General features: G+C 39.3%; 7 non-coding genes across 7 annotated transcripts; all 7 read left to right on the top strand.

Moving 5' to 3' along the window:
• Positions 1-607: 607 nt before the first annotated feature.
• LOC129409927 (small nucleolar RNA U3) lies at positions 608-823 on the top strand. The gene has a single exon (XR_008632642.1). It is a non-coding gene; the product is annotated as a small nucleolar RNA U3 (small nucleolar RNA).
• Positions 824-2504: 1681 nt separating this feature from the next.
• Positions 2505-2720, top strand: LOC129409931 (small nucleolar RNA U3). The gene has a single exon (XR_008632646.1). It is a non-coding gene; the product is annotated as a small nucleolar RNA U3 (small nucleolar RNA).
• Positions 2721-4229: 1509 nt separating this feature from the next.
• LOC129409935 (small nucleolar RNA U3) lies at positions 4230-4445 on the top strand. The gene has a single exon (XR_008632650.1). It is a non-coding gene; the product is annotated as a small nucleolar RNA U3 (small nucleolar RNA).
• Positions 4446-4738: 293 nt separating this feature from the next.
• Positions 4739-4955, top strand: LOC129409933 (small nucleolar RNA U3). Its single transcript, XR_008632648.1, has one exon. It is a non-coding gene; the product is annotated as a small nucleolar RNA U3 (small nucleolar RNA).
• A 1346-nt stretch (positions 4956-6301) lies between these two features.
• LOC129409930 (small nucleolar RNA U3) lies at positions 6302-6517 on the top strand. The gene has a single exon (XR_008632645.1). It is a non-coding gene; the product is annotated as a small nucleolar RNA U3 (small nucleolar RNA).
• A 5301-nt stretch (positions 6518-11818) lies between these two features.
• Positions 11819-12034, top strand: LOC129409937 (small nucleolar RNA U3). The gene has a single exon (XR_008632651.1). It is a non-coding gene; the product is annotated as a small nucleolar RNA U3 (small nucleolar RNA).
• Positions 12035-16100: 4066 nt separating this feature from the next.
• LOC129409932 (small nucleolar RNA U3) lies at positions 16101-16316 on the top strand. Its single transcript, XR_008632647.1, has one exon. It is a non-coding gene; the product is annotated as a small nucleolar RNA U3 (small nucleolar RNA).
• Positions 16317-17099: the final 783 nt, after the last annotated feature.

Genomic DNA, 17099 nt, shown 5'->3' with positions numbered 1-17099 from the left:
TTACAAATATGTCATTATGTCAAGTCAACCGATTTATTGTCTGCACTTTCTGAATTCATTTCATAATTATCTTTGCAAAATACCACATTCATAAAGTCAACCTAGGCTACCTTTACAGTTTTCAGGAAATTAATATCACTGTTCAAACCTCCAACCATAAAAACGTAAATTATATAATTAAATTGTAGAAAAGAAACAATTCCCCACTATTAGAACGAGTTACAGCATACTCCACCTACTGTCAGTAGAGGGCGCCAACCCTCTTCTGAGAGTAAGCTTGTTTACCATGGATCTATGATGTTTACACTTTTTTTCTTTACTTGTCAGATAACTAAGTTTTCCATTGCTTAGAGCAGAGTTATGGTGCAAGGCCCCCAATTACACCTTTTTCTGAAATGAAATCACATTATTAAATTAATTGACATTCTAAAATGGAATCTTCTTCTGAAATGAAATGCCATTGTGAAATGGCATCATATTGTAAAGAGAGAGGACACAGTGTGAGGAGAGAGGAGACACAGAGAAGACACAAGGACAGAGACATGTTCCCATGGACCAGAGTGTCAGTCTGGTGGCTCTAGTGTGTGTTGTAGAGCTGTCTCACATTAAGACTATACTTTCAGGGATCATTTCTAGAGTTTGTGACTTGAGAAATGTGTTTCTAAAGTGTCTGGTCTCGCTGACCACGATGAAGAGTTGTTAATACTCCTTCCTGAGCATGAAGCAGACAGAGAGAGCAGGTTTACTCCTCATGCTCTCTGTGCCTGATGACTGTTCACTGTTTCCTCTGGAGGCAGTGAGGAAGGTGTATGATCTGAGTGGTGTTTACTTGTTCTGGAACTGGTGCAGCTTTACTGTCTTAAAATTGGGATACTGATTTTCAAACACTTCAGTAATTGAAATAACATCCTAATGTGCATTTAAGTAGTGCTCCAAATAAAATAACATTTTGGAATTAAACATCCTCACATTCTAAAACAAAATCACATAAAAATAATGAGTTCAACTTCTAAACTAACACCATCTTGTAAAATTAAATAATTTCACATTCTAAATGAAATAACATTCTGAAGTAAAATCACAGTCTGAAATTAAATGACATCACCTTCTGAAAAGGAATCACATCCAAAAGTGATATCCTATTCTGAAATGAAATCACATTCTGAAACGAAATCATGTTATTAAATGAAATTGTAACGGGGTAAGAGAATCATTCCTCTGCTGCTTTAAATGGGTGTGGTTTTACTGTTTGGTGTGGACCAATGGTCATGTAATTGGCAACTTGAAAAGGGGCGGTGCTTATTGTTTAAAAACCCTGTGAACCTTCTCCATGAGTCTGTCTCACAGCCTGTTGTGTCTCTGTCCAGGTCAGTAGGAGGCAGCTCACACATTCACTTATTATATTCATTATAAATGTTAAGGGGAAACTAGTGTTAGACTGAATGTGGACTGGATTTCATTTTGTTGTTTTAACTAAATGTCTGTGATGTTCTCTCACACCCTGTTGTGTCTCTGTCCAGATGAAGTCCCCGGGCTGTTTTGAGACTTGTCAGCAGCTTCATGGGTGAAACGGGGGCACGCTGGGCCAGAGTGCCACACCAACTGTCGATTGCCCACCATGGAGCCACACTAGCCCAACCAAACACCTGGACCTCTGGACAAGCTCTCGACAACCTTTTAAACAAACTTTTGAACCAACTCCCTCACCCCTGGACATGTTGATTCCCCATTAATACAGAAACAACTGGTGGATAATTGTAAATAAAACCCTTAAAACTAGATGGAGGCATTTTCTTTAGTGAAATGATATCACTTTCTAAATTTAAATCACATTCTAAAATGAAATGACATGCTGAATTGCATGTAAGACTCTTTCAAAAATGACTTCACATTATAAATTGGCACCATTTTCTGAAATTAAATAACATCACATTCAAAATAAAATAGCACACTGAAATAAAATATTATTCTCAAACAAAATGACATTTTCAAATGAAATTAATTGACATCACATTCTGAAAAGGAATCACATCCAAAAGTGCGTCTTCTTCTGAAATGAAATCACATTCTAAAATGACGTCACATTCTGAAATCAAATCACGCTAAAAAATACTTAACATTCTAGTGACACAATCTTCTAAAATTAAATGACATCACATTGAAAATGAAACTGAGTTATTAAATGAAATCACATTCTCAAGTTAAATCACATTAAATGAAATAGGATTGTGAAATTAAACGACATCACATTCTGAAAAGGAATCACATCCAAAAGTGACGTCTTATTTTGAAATGAAATCACATTATTAAATGAAATCACATTCTAAAATGGAATCTTCTTCTGAAATGAAATGCCATTGTGAAATGGCATCATATTGTAAAGAGAGAGGACACAGTGTGAGGAGAGAGGAGACACAGAGAAGACACAAGGACAGAGACATGTTCCCATGGACCAGAGTGTCAGTCTGGTGGCTCTAGTGTGTGTTGTAGAGCTGTCTCACATTAAGACTATACTTTCAGGGATCATTTCTAGAGTTTGTGACTTGAGAAATGTGTTTCTAAAGTGTCTGGTCTCGCTGACCACGATGAAGAGTTGTTGATACTCCTTCCTGAGCATGAAGCAGACAGAGAGAGCAGGTTTACTCCTCATGCTCTCTGTGCCTGATGACTGTTCACTGTTTCCTCTGGAGGCAGTGAGGAAGGTGTATGATCTGAGTGGTGTTTACTTGTTCTGAAGATGGTGTAGCTTAACTTCAAATAAATTCTCAGAAGATTTTGGAACTGTCTCCAAGCTCTGACTGTCCCTGCAGTGTGGTGTGTTTGTTCAGTCTGAGTGCAATTGAACTGTGCTCAAGTGTGACACAGTTTCATGTGTACATGCACACACATGACTTTACTATACTCATGTACTATACTCATATACTATACTCATGTACTATACTATATTACTGATAGGAAGAAAACAGTGAATAAAATCTGTGCTTATTTCAATAAGGACTGTGACAGGAGTTTAGCAGCGTCTGGTGTCTGGCTGTTCTCACTGCTCCACATTGTTTCTATCTCCATAAACTCAGGAGGAGTGTGTATCATAAAAGGAAGCACATCTGTCTCACTATTTAACAGATTTTCCTGCCGCTGGACTTCTTTCCACCTCTAAAAGCATTAGAACATGTAAACAAATGGCACCGTGTGATGACGTTATCGGGTCGTGGCACAGTTCAGATGTGCAAATGTGAGTGTGGAACATAGAACCTACACAATAGTGTTTGAACACGACAAGGTTCTAAAGTCCTAGTGTGTGTGTCCTAAAACAGTGACATGGAATCAAAGTCTTTACTGGAATAACATCACATTCTAAAGCAGGAGTGTCAAACTCAAATTCACAGAGACCAAACTTCAAAACTGGGACTAAGTGATGGGCCAAATTAAATATTTATTTAAAAAATTATTTACTTATTGAAATAAATGTTTAATAAGCTTTGCTTAGACATTGAGTCCAGAACAAGCAGAATATAAAACAATAACTAAAATTTAAATAAATAATGTCTCTATAGCAGGAGTCTCCAACCTGTAGCTCAGGAGCTACCAGTAACTCTCCATCCTCTTCCAAATAACTCGCCAAAGTATTTTTAAATGATATGTACTGTGCATAATAAGTCAAACTTGATGAATTACCATTGAAAATGTATCATTTTGATGTGTAATTTGGTGCACTGATAAATGGATAATGGTTTATGTTTTATAAGGATCTAACTGTTCCCCATCTAAGGCTGTGGCTCTTATATTTACTCAGTTTCTTTGCGACTGCTGAATTTGGTACAGTGGCTCTCTGACATTTTTGTTTGGTAAAGGAGCTCACTGCAGAAAAAAGGTTATAGATCTCTGCTCTATAGTCGATCTGTAGGCGGTGGGCAGCTCTAATACAGATTTGATATGATCTTGTGGGCCAAATATAATTATGTTGTGGGCCAAATTTGGCCCCCGGGCCTGAGTTTGACATGTCTGCTTTAAAGTGACACCATCTTTTAGAATTAAATGACATCACATCCAAAAGTCATATCATATTGTGAAATGAAATGCCATTGTGAAATGGCATCATATTGTAAAGAGAGAGGACACAGTGTGAGGAGAGAGGAGACACAGAGAAGACACAAGGACAGAGACATGTTCCCATGGACCAGAGTGTCAGTCTGGTGGCTCTAGTGTGTGTTGTAGAGCTGTCTCACATTAAGACTATACTTTCAGGGATCATTTCTAGAGTTTGTGACTTGAGAAATGTGTTTCTAAAGTGTCTGGTCTCGCTGACCACGATGAAGAGTTGTTGATGCTCCTTCCTGAGCATGAAGCAGACAGAGAGAGCAGGTTTACTCCTCATGCTCTCTGTGCCTGATGACTGTTCACTGTTTCCTCTGGAGGCAGTGAGGAAGGTGTATGATCTGAGTGGGTGTTTACTTGCTCTGAAACTGGTGCAGCTTNAAATGACATCACATATGAAAAGAAACACATTATTAAATGAAAATTCTCAAATGAAATATTGTGAATGAATTGACATCACGTTCTGAAAAGGAATCACATCCAAAATCAATCATATTGTGAAATGAACATCATATTGTAAAGAGAGAGGACACAGTGTGAGGAGAGAGGAGACACAGAGAAGACACAAGGACAGAGACATGTTCCCATGGACCAGAGTGTCAGTCTGGTGGCTCTAGTGTGTGTTGTAGAGCTGTCTCACATTAAGACTATACTTTCAGGGATCATTTCTAGAGTTTGTGACTTGAGAAATGTGTTTCTAAAGTGTCTGGTCTCGCTGACCACGATGAAGAGTTGTTGATGCTCCTTCCTGAGCATGAAGCAGACAGAGAGAGCAAGGTTTACTCCTCATGCTCTCTGTGCCTGATGACTGTTCACTGTTTCCTCTGGAGGCAGTGAGGAAGGTGTATGATCTGAGTGGTGTTTACTTGCTCTGAAACTGGTGCAGCTTTACTGTGTTTAATTTCGGATACTGACTTTGAAACACTTTAGTAATTGAAATGACATCCTATGTGAATTTAAGCAGTGCTCCAAATAAATAACATTTTGGAATAAAACTCCTCACATTCTAAAACAAAATCACATAAAATAACGAGTTCACTTCCTAAACTAACACCATCTTTGTAAAATTAAATAATGTCACATTCTAAATAAATAACATTCAAAGAATCATTCTGAAATTAAATGACACATTCTGAAAAGAAATCATCCAAAAGTCATATCTGAAATGAAATCACATTCGAAACGAAATCAATTTATTAAATAAATTGTAACGGGTTAAGAGAATCATTCCTCTGCTGCTTTAAATGGGTGTGGTTTTACTGTTTGGTGTGGACCAATGGTCATGTAATTGGCAACTTGAAAAGGGGCGGTGCTTATTGTTTAAAAACCCTGTGAACCTTCTCCATGAGTCTGTCTCACAGCCTTTGTGTCTCTGTCCAGGTCAGTAGGAGCTGCTCAACATTGACTTATTATAACCAAAAAAATGTTAAGCACATTCCCCCGATTTAGACTGAATGTTGGACTGGATTTCATTTTTTTGATTTTAAGATTTTATGTTTTTAAAGCTTTGAATGTTCTGGCCCCACGTGACGTCTCAGACCTCATCCAGATTTCCTCCCCTGCAGCGCTCTGAGGTCCGAGGTCCAGCTCCAGCTCGTGGGGCCTAAGACGAGACTTAAAACCAGGAGGACAGGATCTTTCTGGGACCAACCCTAAACTCTGGAACATTCTGCACCCCCACGTCCCAACAGCCCCCACAATGAAGAGTTTTAAGTCTTGTCTTAAAACCAACTTTTATTCTCTGGATTTTAACACCGTGTGAGTCATGTGGTTTTCTGTGTCTTTTATTTATTTGACTTATTTAGTGCTAATTTATGTTTTTTATGTTTTTTGCTTTTATCTTGATTTGACTTTTTTTTATTGTTTTAGGACTGGTTTGACCACATTTTTTGCACTTGACCTTTTTCTTGTCTTTGTTTTATCTCTGTGCAGCTCTTTGGAAACTGCTTTGTTTGTAAAATGTGCTGTAGAAATAAAATGGATTTGGATTTGAAATGAAATGACATTATTAAATGAAACCACATTCTAAAATGACATCCCATTGTGAAATGAAATGCCATTGTGAAATGGCATCATATTGTAAAGAGAGAGGACACAGTGTGAGGAGAGAGGAGACACAGAGAAGACACAAGGACAGAGACATGTTCCCATGGACCAGAGTGTCAGTCTGGTGGCTCTAGTGTGTGTTGTAGAGCTGTCTCACATTAAGACTATACTTTCAGGGATCATTTCTAGAGTTTGTGACTTGAGAAATGTGTTTCTAAAGTGTCTGGTCTCGCTGACCACGATGAAGAGTTGTTGATACTCCTTCCTGAGCATGAAGCAGACAGAGAGAGCAGGTTTACTCCTCATGCTCTCTGTGCCTGATGACTGTTCACTGTTTCCTCTGGAGGCAGTGAGGAAGGTGTATGATCTGAGTGGTGTTCCTTTTTGAGCATAACACAAACAGTCATGTGTGGATGTAGTTTAACAAAAATTAAACTTTTTGTACCAGAATCTCTACCCTAGCTTTATGTCTCTCATAGCACTTCCCTAGTTTTCTCATCTGTAGTGTCTTTTACTGGTGACTTGAAACTGGATTGCCCTGAGATGAAGCTGACCAGATCCTCCAGTTTGGAGCAGGACTGCCGTGTACTATAGACAAGGTTGTCACCTGGCCGGCAAAAAAAATTATCTTCATCACCTCTTATCGCTGGCAGTAGATATGCAAAATAAACAATTATTACTTTTGTTTCTATATTTTAAGGCATTGGGTGAATTATTGAGTTATGAAGCATGTTACTGCTACAGGCCTTCAGTTGTAATTTGTTGTGTTTGCTTTAAATTATTTTGCTGGCTGTCCTGGATCCTGCTGTGGGAGCTCTGTTCCGTGATTGGTGGAGTACATTTACACCTGGCCAATCCTGCCTCACCTCCAGACTCCTCCACGTGTTTAAGGAGACTGGCAGCGCCTGTTCAGGACTGCTGGTTAGTGATGGTGAGATGAAGCCCCATGAAGCACTGAAGCGTTCCATCCATTTGCTCGACTCTTGAGCCGACGCTTCAAGGTGCTTCATTTGCTCCACGGTGCCATCAAGAGGCCAAAAAAATGTATAACAGGCAGAGTGATAATAAAACAATCAACATGATCATCTTGGTTCTGATGGAAAGATTTATATTGAACAAATGAATGATTAAATATTTGAATGTTTGTGACTTCAACATACAAAGTGTTAACCTGGAGTCTGTGTTCATGATATAACGGTCGGCTTAAAAGAAAAAGTAGGAACAAATTGGAGATCAGGATGTAATGTGACTGTGCTTGTGTTACTACTTTACGTCTGTGCTTATGCCACAATAAGGACGGCAAATTGGGTCATTTTATTCATTTTTATGTAAAAATATCAATTTCTCCACAGTATTTGGACTCAGACAGTTTCTTTTTTCCAGAGAATTTCCCCTGTTTAAAAAAAAAAAAACTTTCACAGCGCACAGATGAAGCAGGTGTGCTCCATCGCAAAAAAAAAAAAAAAAGTCTCAAATAGAATGTACCAAACTCGCAATAACCCAAAACCATAAATTGTGAAGGGAAATCCATTGCGTTTCTTTGGCCCTTATGTTTCGCGCTCCAAATCCACGAACCACTTCCTGAAGCAGTCATGTGGTACGGGCGGTTCTCGAGGCTTTGAACGCCGCCACATACGCCGCCACGTACGCCGCCACGTATGCCACCACGTACGTCACCAATACAAGCCTCGATACTCGCTTCACCAAAGACTTCCTGGATTACTAGACACACGCTTCGAAGCCTCGACACGAAGGACACGTCACTACTGCTGGTCTTGGTGGCCAGTCTTCCATTTGGCGTTCGTGTGTCTAGCTCTGTAGTTTAGTTCTGTTTTGTGCGGTTTTTTTAAAATTTGGTCACTCATGTGGTTTACTTTGGACACTTGTGTTTTAGTTTTGTGTGTGTCCCTCAGTTTTACCACTCGTTTTTGTATAAGCCTGTGTGACCTGTTTTGTGGCACAAAACTGTGTAATTCTGTTGGTCTGTTTCTTATTTTCTGTACAAATTTTAGTCTGTTTTGTTGATTTACTTTTATATTCTTGTTAATTATTAAGCATTACTTCTTTTATTACATTTTTCCACCTTGTTTTTTTCTTTTTTTTTTTGTTACTTCCCTGACCCCAGTGAGCTGGGTCGTAACATAGCAGTATACATAAAACAGAACCTGTTGTATTGTAAACATGGTAGCAGCTCTCCACAGGCCCATCAAATATGGCTTGTTTGTTCATCTCTTTCATGAGCAGTGAGAGGAATTCCCTCTTCAGTCCACCTTGTATCGACATCGTCCTCAAACCTTCGAGCATCATCAGAGAACTTAACTAGGAGGTCACAGTTTTCAGTGAATGTTGGTCTTTTGAGTCCCCTAACAGTTCCACCCCAGATGTTGGAGCAACAGACGTTAAATCTGCTGACATGTTTATGGTCGATCTGGAGTGTCAAATTTTGTATTATTTCTGAAACTGACGGTAGTTCCACCCTAAAAGCAAATAGAACAGGACTATTTTACTTCATGAACATATTGGTGAATTACAGCAGATTCATTCAACCACAATAAACCTCCACAGTTGTTGGGCAGGTGAGTTCTTACTCTTTATCCTTTGGAATTGTATGACTGTCCACGTCCACGTCTTCTTCATCCTCGATCACAGTGGCTGAATACAACTCAGTGTGTTTTCTCAGAAATTAACACAAAAAAATACATTTTGGTATTTTTAAATAAACAATATTTGTGATTTGAAGAGTGAAGAATAATACCTGTAACTTGTAGTTTTCGTCAAAGTTGTTAAATCAGTGGGCGACTGTTGACTGCTGTTGGGTATTGAACTCTGCAGCATTTCTGCTCATGATGATCATGTCTGAGTCTGACTCCTCACAATCTGTGGTGCACTCCTGGGCTGGGAAATACAAGATCAGATATTAAATGATTATTTTGAACCAATACCAGAGTGTTCCTCTAGGTAACCCTCTAGGTTTAACTCACAACAGATCATGAAATCTGCAGCTGTACAAATGTACACGGTGATGTGTTGATATGCCTTCCCCACTGCCTCCTTGTAATCTTTTCAAGAGAATGGGGTGTTTGTTGCTGGTATATTTTCATCTTTGAACCATCAGGATACAGCAGAAAGTGGGGACCAGGTTACATTCTTATCAAAGGCCTTTCATTTTGTCAGCGTTGTTCTGTGCATGTTCTTTGGCATCTGTCCCTGGTTTGACTGAAAGATGATGATCCCCTAGAGCCTGCAAAATAATTGAGTAATTCCCCTTTCTGTTAAAGTCATCAGAAGTATTGTCAGGTGGGGATCTAATCTTTATGTGTGTGCCGTCAGTTTCCCCTGCCATTTGAGGGAGCCTCCGTCAGTCTCGAAACCCCTGTGCAATCAGCCTAAACTCAGCTGCAGAGGGATGCTTCTGATATTTCGGTTTTAAAATGGCATTTATGTCACAGTTTCTTGTGTAATTAGACAACAGGTTGACAAGCCTTCAATAATCAGGTGTGAGATGGACCTGTACTCCAGGTTAGTAGACAATCACAAAAGGCAAATTGCTACATGGTAGTGATGTTACGAGATGTGCCAAGACTTTGAAGCATGTGTCAAGTAATGAAAGGGGTGTTTCCACGATGTGAGTATCAAGGCTTGCTTCATTTGGGGGAGGAGCCAAAAATGATGACGTGTGAACCCTCGCTGCGTGGACCTATCAAGTGATTGCTTCAGGAAGTGGTTCAGATTTTACTGCGAGCTATTCAAGCGATATTAAGGGATTTGCGTGTGATGTGGCAGTCACATGATTTAATGTTTTGGTGGCCACACTGGTGGTCAAGACTGGGATTATTCAGTTTATTACAATATAATCATGGCTACTTTAAACAGCGCAAACGACATAAAACTGTCGCCAGCTCATTAGATCAGTCGTCATTAGAAAGGTATAAAGCTAAAGTCGTCCTCCTGGGTTGTGGAACAGATCCTGATCTAATTCCGATGGAGCTTTGTCAGTCTAATCAACGCTCGCTCTGTGCCCAACCTTTAGCCTCCAGATATTTACAACGACTTAATTCATTTGACATCGTCCTACACCAACCAACAACTGAAAGCTACAAGGGGTTAGAAGCGTAGCGGGATGCGTGAGATCTTTTTTAATCACTAAGCCATCACATCTGTTACTGATAACAATGGAGTTGGGAAATTGGAGAAAGGGAGTCAAAATCAGAGCTGGAGTGACCTGGGACAGTGGAAATAGGTGACCGGGTGGGAGGGATTCCTTGCCGGCGAAAGTGAGGAAAGGGCGGTGGGTGGGGGATACCGTGCCGGTAAACCGGCGAGAAAAATACTTTTGGTATATATCATTTCATTTACTGTAAATCCCTTCTTCGTTTGTGTGGAGATGGTCCCTCACCAGAAATTAAATGTTGCACAGACGACTGGACTCAGTGGGCTCCATCCCTCTCTTTTTATATCGCTCTCCACCTCTGTCTGTGATCTTTATCAGCCAGGATCTGATAGAAAGATACTTTGGCCTCCTTCTTTAGCAGATTGACTCCAGGCCAGAACATCCAACAACAACACAAGCCAAAACCTTTGTTATCCAATTCAAATTTTATTGCACACAAATACTACACATTCATCCAGATGGATAGTTTGACCTCCAGTATGGCGACATCAACAAGAAGTCACATGGTTTTGTGACGTAGATGCAAAATTTCAATAGAGCTGCGGTCAGTAGAGAGTTTGGATAGAGAGTGGAGAGAGTTTGGAGAGTTTAGGGAGAGAGATTTAGGAGAGTGAGGAGAGTAGGACAGGTGATAGGATGGAGCCAGCGAGGAAGAGGAGGTTTTCCCCTGTGTGGGAACACTTTGATCTGATATCTCTTAACAAGGTAAGCGAAATCTAACATCATTACAGACACATTAGGTTTGCTTACCAGAACTATTTTTCATGGATTCTTATTTTATTCAAAGTTGAGGTGTTTATTGTGTTCCAAGGAGTTGGGGAACAATAAGAACTCTTCATCCATGCTAAGGCATTACCATGACTTGCATGAGAATAAGGAGGAAACTAGAGCTGAATGTCTGTGATGTTCTCTCACACCCTGTTGTGTCTCTGTCCAGACGAGGTCCCCGGGCAGTTTTGAGACTTGTCAGCAGCTTGGTGGGTGAAACGGCGTCACGCTGGGGCTAGAGCGCCACACCGGCTGTTGATTTCCCGTTATGAAGCCATGCTAGCCCAACCAAATGCCCGGACCTCTGGACAAGCTCTTGACAACCTTTTTAACAAACTTTTGAACCAACTTCCTTACTCCTGGACATGTTGATTCTCCATTTATACAGAAACAACTGGTGGATAATTGTCAATAAAACCCTTAAAACTAAACTCTTTTGTCCATAGTTATCTGGTGATCCACAACACCTGCTGTGCAGGGCGGTCGAGCCCTTAGGGGGCGTAATAAAATCACATTCTGAAATGAAATGACAGTATATTCTGAAAAGGAATCACATCCAAAAGTGACGTCTTCTTCAGAAATGAAATGCCATTGTGAAATGGCATCATATTGTAAAGAGAGAGGACACAGTGTGAGGAGAGAGGAGACACAGAGAAGACACAAGGACAGAGACATGTTCCCATGGACCAGAGTGTCAGTCTGGTGGCTCTAGTGTGTGTTGTAGAGCTGTCTCACATTAAGACTATACTTTCAGGGATCATTTCTAGAGTTTGTGACTTGAGAAATGTGTTTCTAAAGTGTCTGGTCTCGCTGATCACGATGAAGAGTTGTTGATACTCCTTCCTGAGCATGAAGCAGACAGAGAGAGCAGGTTTACTCCTCATGCTCTCTGTGCCTGATGACTGTTCACTGTTTCCTCTGGAGGCAGTGAGGAAGGTGTATGATCTGAGTGGTGATTACTTGTTCTGAAGATGGTGTATCTTAATTCAAAATAAATTCTCTTTGACCGGTTGGAATGGAGCTATCTGTGGGATGTGCTGCAGCATATGGGACTTCCGTCGGGTTTTATTAACATGATTAGAACCTTATATGCTAATCCCACTGCACTTGTGTTAACGGGCAATGTGTGTTCATCCAGGTTCACTGTGTCTCGTTCTTCACGCCAGGGCTGCCCCTTATCGCCACTTTTATTTTTGTTTATCTTTGGAACCTATCGCACAATTAGTAAGACAATCAGGAAAAAAGGCGCCTATCACAATCCATAATACAGCCCATTATATCTCCCTGTATGCGGATGATATTTTAATATATACTAGCAACCCATCAGAATCAATACCATATCTCCTTAATATATTTGAACTGTTTTGGAAATATCTCGGGTTACAGGGTGAATTGGGCTAAATCTGCTTTGATGCCTCTGGGATCAACAACACTAGATGAAACCTCTTATAGTATACCAATAGTACAAAACATGAAATATTTAGGGGTCTATATTCATTCCTCTCTCAACTCCCTGATTGAAAACAAACTATAAAAATTTGTTGCAGACTATAGATGGAGATCTTAAAAGATGGACCTCTCTTCCAATGTCATTTCAGGCTCGTTTGTCAGTAATCAAAATGAATCTATTGCCCCGTATTAATTTTTTGAGCTCTATGCTACCTTTAGCACCACCGCAAGGTTACTTTAAGAAATTACATTCTGTCATAAACACATTCTTATGGAATAAAAGGAAGCCCCGAATTAAGGCCGCAACTCTACATAGATTAAAATCTTCAGGAGGAGTGGGCCTCCCTAACTTTGAATGGTACTCGTGGTGTTTTGCATTAAGATCTCTAGCAGTATGGTTAAAATCTGGGAAATCTGCAGCATGGATACCAATTGAAGAGCAGATAATTAAACCTTACAGTATGCCCACTCTCTTATATTCTAAATTGCCACACAAAACCATTAAAGGCCATTATGGATCCATTGTTACACATCTTATATCTGTATGGGACAAGTTAACAATTTTATGGGGATAGATGACCAATATTTTCTTCAGACACCAATCTTCCATAATTATTCCCTGCTAATTGACAAGAAACCCATTTCTTTCTCACGATGGGAGCATAAAGGGGTAACTAACTTCAGTGATATCATAGGCCAGAAAGGATTAAGAGAGTTTCATGATTTACAAAAATGCTTTAATCTACCAGGTACTTCGTTCTTCTTTTATCTTCAGCTGCGCACAGCAATGCGGTCCCATGGTGTTCCTTGGGGATGCATGCTAAAAAATCACCCTCTTCATTCTATTTTGAACAAAGCAGAAAGCTCTGGTATGATTTCTGAAATTATATAAACTAATTGTTAAGTGCACACAAAAAATTCTACCTGTCGAGCAGCTTTGGAAAACTGAATTGAGAGATCATTTGGAGTGGGATTGGAATCAGATTTGGTCCAACATTTTGATTTCATCAAGGAATCCCAATCACCAGATGATTCATTACAAAATTATTCACAGAGCTTATTTATATCCAAGAAGATTACACCAAATGAAAATAAAAGACAATCCATACTGCGATTTTTGCAAAGAACAAACTGTGGGCACTTACGTACATATGATATGGGAGTGTCCAGAGGTGACACATTTATGGGAAAACGTTACAAAAGATAATGTCTAAATTAATAGGAATAACCATACCTTGCACTCAGAGGTTTCTTTTGCTAAACGACATGTCCAAACTAAATCTGACAACTAATGATCGTCGCATATTACTAGCGGGTTTTACAGCTGCCAAAAAAATGGTAATATGTCGGTGGAAATCAGTTCAGCCTCTGACTGTGAGAGAATGGCTCCTGTCTTTCAGAGAAACCGTTCAACTGGAGCTTTCTGCTGCCCGAATGCATGGAGCAAAAAACAAAAACATTTCTTGCTGGTCCAATTTGTTAATCAAACTGAGATCTGAATCCATTGTTTAGTTGTTACGGGGTTTTTTCATTATAATATATGTTCTTAGAATGTACACAATATGTACTCTCAGTAAACTTTCTATGTATGGTACATAATAAGTGTGTATGATGCGATTTCTGCTGATGTCTTTTGACGGAGGAAACTTGTCTGTTTTGTGTAGAGGAAATATAAACCTGGATGTGTGTTTTTTTTTTTTTTTTTTTTTGTGTGTGGGTGTGTCTGTGTGTATATGAATGCGTATGTACATTTGTATGTATATATATAACATATATACTGTAATATGTGTATACTGGTATGTGTGTTTATGATGCTGTATATATGTTTTTTATGTATATGTGTATATATATATGTATGTATATGAGTGTGTGTGTATATATATATATATATATATATATATATATATATATATATATAATGTATGTATGTGTGTAATTATGTATATGTGTGAGTACATATGTATGTTAATGCCCATCAATAGGGAATTTAAGGGTGGGGGGTGGGGGGCTTAAAAAGGAGAAAAATGCAATGCTAACTGGAATATGTATAATTACAAATAATAACACTTGAATAAAAATTTGATCACAAAAAAAAAATAAATTCTCAGAAGGGCTTGGAACTATCTCCAAGCACTGACCATCCCTGCAGTGTGGTGTGTTTGTTCAGTGTCAGTGCAATTGAACTGTGCTCAAGCATGACAGTTTCTCATGTATGTACAAACATGACTTTACTATATGAGCCCTGTGTGTGTGCGCTGATGTTACTCACATGAGGAAAACAGTGAATAAAATCTGTGCTTAGTTCAATAAGGACTGGGACAGAAGTTTAGCTGCATTTGGTGTCCGGCTGTCATCACTGCTCCACATTGTTTTTATCTCCATAAACTCAGGAGGAGTGTGTATCATAAAAGGACGCACATCTGTCTCACTATTTAATCGATTTTCCTGCCGCTGGATTTTTTTCAGCTTCTAAAAGCATTAGCACATACAGCACCGTGTGATGACGTTATCGGGTCGTGGCATGGTTCAGATGTGCAAATGTGAGTGTGGAACATAGAACCTACACAATAGTGTTTGAACACGACAAGGTTCTAAAGTCCTAGTGTGTGTGTCCTAAAACAGTGACATGGAATCAAAGTCTTTACTGGATAATAATCACATCATTCTAAAGCAGGAGTGTCAAACTCAAATTCACAGAGACCAAACTTCAAAACTGGGACTAAGTCATGGGCCAAACTAAATATTTATTACAAAATTTCAACAACATGTGCATGTTTTCTCTTCAAGGACCTTTTCTTATTGAAATAAATGTTTAATAAGTTTTGCTTAGACATTGAGTCCAGAACAAGCAGAATATAAAACAATAACTCAAATTTAAATAAATAATGTCTCTATAGCAGGAATCTCCAACCTGTAGCTCAGGAGCTACCAGAAACTCTCCATCCTCTTCCAAATAACTCGCCAAGGTATTTTTAAATGATATGTACTGTGCATGATAAGTCAAATTTGATGAATTACCATTGAAAATGTATCATTTTGATGTGTAATTTGGTGCACCGATAAATGGATAATGGTTTATGTTTTATAAGGATCTAACTGTTCCCCATCTAAGGCTGTGGCTCTTATATTTACTCAGTTTCTTTGCGACTGCTGAATTTGGTACAGTGGCTCTCTGACATTTTGTTTGGTAAAGGAGCTCACTGCAGAAAAAAGGTTATAGATCTCTGTTCTATAGTCGATCTGTAGGCGGTGGGCAGCTCTAATACAGATTTGATATGAACTTGCAGGCCAAATATAATGATGTTGTGGGCCAAATTTGGCCCCCGGGCCTGAGTTTGACATGTCTGCTTTAAAGTGACACCATCTTTTAGAATTAAATGACATCACATCCAAAAGTCATATCATATTGTGAAATGAAATGCCATTGTGAAATGGCATCATATTGTAAAGAGAGAGGACACAGTGTGAGGAGAGAGGAGACACAGAGAAGACACAAGGACAGAGACATGTTCCCATGGACCAGAGTGTCAGTCTGGTGGCTCTAGTGTGTGTTGTAGAGCTGTCTCACATTAAGACTATACTTTCAGGGATCATTTCTAGAGTTTGTGACTTGAGAAATGTGTTTCTAAAGTGTCTGGTCTCGCTGACCACGATGAAGAGTTGTTGATGCTCCTTCCTGAGCATGAAGCAGACAGAGAGAGCAGGTTTACTCCTCATGCTCTCTGTGCCTGATGACTGTTCACTGTTTCCTCTGGAGGCAGTGAGGAAGGTGTATGATCTGAGTGGTGTTTACTTGTTCTGAAACTGGTGCAGCTCTGTTTAGTTAAAATTATAGCACTGACCTGGAAACTATTTCTTTGTTGAAATGACACCACATTATAAATTTAAAAAGCATTTTAAAATGAAACTACTTTCTGAAATAAAAACTCTTCATGTTCTAAAGTGAATCACACACATTCAGATTGAAAGAATATTCTGAAATAAAGTCACATTCTGAAATGAAATCACATCCAAAAGTGACATCTTTTTTTTTTTTTAGACTATTGACAGTGATTTTAAATTTGACAAGTGAATGTGGTTGTAAAATCTGGCTTTTGTCATTTGCGGCTTTTTTCTAAAATTAAACCATTTTTATCTTTTAAATGATTTGAACAGGTCACACTTTTATCTCCTCTTGTTTAGACTGTAATACTCTTTTCTCCGACATCAGCTTCCTGCACTTTTTCACTTACAGTTGGTCCAAAATTCTGCTGTGTGACTTTTAACTGGAACCAAAAAACATGAGCACATTCCCCCGATTTAAGCGTCGTTGTTCTGACTTCCAGTTCATTTTAGAGTTGATTTTAAGATTTAAGATTTTGTTTTTAAAGCTTTGAATGTTCTGGCCCCACGTTACGTCTCAGACCTCATCCAGATTTCCTCCCCTGCAGCGCTCTGAGGTCCGAGGTCCAGCTCCAGCTCGTGGGGCCTAAGACGAGACTTAAAACCAGGAGGACAGGACCTTTCTGGGACCAACCCTAAACTCTGGAACATTCTGCACCCCCACGTCCCAACAGCCCCCACAATGAAG

The sequence above is a fragment of the Boleophthalmus pectinirostris genome, unplaced genomic scaffold, assembly GCF_026225935.1.
Source record: "Boleophthalmus pectinirostris isolate CB_2022bp ecotype Guang Dong unplaced genomic scaffold, ASM2622593v1 HiC_scaffold_20, whole genome shotgun sequence".
NCBI lineage: Eukaryota > Metazoa > Chordata > Actinopteri > Gobiiformes > Gobiidae > Boleophthalmus > Boleophthalmus pectinirostris.
This window is presented reverse-complemented; position numbering and strand designations above follow the sequence as displayed.